At 46.6% G+C, this 1,597-nt stretch overlaps 1 pseudogene; it reads left to right on the top strand.

Moving 5' to 3' along the window:
- The first annotated feature begins 419 nt into the window (after nucleotides 1-419).
- Nucleotides 420-1,369, top strand: LOC120836689 (annotated as a pseudogene).
- Nucleotides 1,370-1,597: the final 228 nt, after the last annotated feature.

The following is a 1,597-nucleotide window of genomic DNA, read 5'->3' as shown; positions in this document are numbered from 1 at the left end:
GGAAAAGATAGAAGCAAAATAACTCCCAAAACAAGGCGCTAATATTAGGACATTTTAATGAGTTTTTTTTTCTATGCGCTCAGGATGAAATTTTTGGGTAAGGAACAAAGGCCTTAACAATACATGTAAGATGTGCAGTGCTGTGTTGCGGTTGCAATGGACGTGATGACACTTAACGTGTTTTTGTATGTGTGTTTTCGTTCGCGCCTGTGGGCCTGCGTGCGTGTGTGCGTGTGAAAGTGTGTTTTTGTTTGAATGACGAACCCCAGGGTACGCTGTTTTGAGTTTAATTACGACTCCATTCGACCACTTCAAAGTATTCCTTTTGGTAGCTTTTTAAAGGACATCAAGTTCCGTTCTCCAAATAGTAGCCTTATTTTCAAGAAATACCCAAAACCTATTTTTTATTCTAGGCCAACATGGAGAGGCCAGCGTACAGAGAAGTTGATGGCTACCATCTTAGCTGGGCCTTTTCCGAAACGAATGTCCGTTCGGCGTTGAACTACGTGCCCCAGCCTGGAGACGTGTTTATTGTCAGCTACCCGAAATGCGGAAATACCTGGCTAGAACATATCGTCTACAACATCTTCAACGACCGTGCTCCGCCGGGCAGCTGGATCGACCTTTTCCAGGAGATGCCCTTTTTGGAGCTGCAAGGCGCGGAAGCCGCGAGAGACATGCGAAGACCAGGATGCATCAAGACCCACATGCCTTTCCAGTTGCAGCCGTACTCGAGAGACGCTAAGTACATCTGCATCTGCCGAAATCCGTACGACTGTTGCGTGTCGTTCTTTCACCACACCAGGAACAGGTCTGTGTACCGTTTCTCCGACGGAACGTTCGATGAGTTCTTCGGAATGTTCCTAGATGGAAAGGTGGACTTTGGAGACTACTTCACCCATCTGTTGTCCTGGTACGATCATCGCGATGACCCCAACGTGCTCTCTTAACCTACGAAGACCTTAAGGAGGACACTGCAACATGGGTGATGAAGATCGCGGACTTTCTCGGAAACGACTACGGGAGAAAGCTACGAGCTGACGAAAGGGCCTTGGAAAATGTTCTTAAAAGGACAAGTTTCGAAGTCATGGAGAAACATGTGAACGAGGCGTACAGAAATTTGATTCCTGATTGGATTTTGATGCCGGACGATAAAAAACCCGAGTGGGCCAAGAGTTCGAGCAGATCTGTTGGTCAGTGGGAGGCCGACAAGAATCCGGAAGCTGGAGACTTTGTGCGCAAAGGTGCCGTTGGAGACTGGACGGCACATTTCTCAGCAGAGCAAGTGAAGCGACTGAAGGAGCACATTAAGTTGAAGACTCGCGGCAGTGATGTCATGAACTTATGGCAGAAACTTCAGCTGCCCTGAAGAAAGTTGACTGCTTTTAGCTGATACTGAACAACAAACATAAGGAACTGGGGGCAGCAGCTTAAAATATATTATTTAACTGGGCGCGTTCATTGATAACTTGAAATAAAACAGAGTACAGCCGTCTCCTTGTGGTTATATAGTTCTTTGTTAGAGATTTACTGTAAAGCAAGTGTGCGTTCATGTATGCTTTGCTGGCGCCAGCAACATTGAGGCACATTATCTAGC

Source organism: Ixodes scapularis, unplaced genomic scaffold, assembly GCF_016920785.2.
Source record: "Ixodes scapularis isolate PalLabHiFi unplaced genomic scaffold, ASM1692078v2 PGA_scaffold6__148_contigs__length_123643588, whole genome shotgun sequence".
Lineage (NCBI taxonomy): Eukaryota > Metazoa > Arthropoda > Arachnida > Ixodida > Ixodidae > Ixodes > Ixodes scapularis.
Note: the sequence above shows the minus strand (reverse complement) of the source record. Positions and strands in the feature narration are given on the sequence as shown.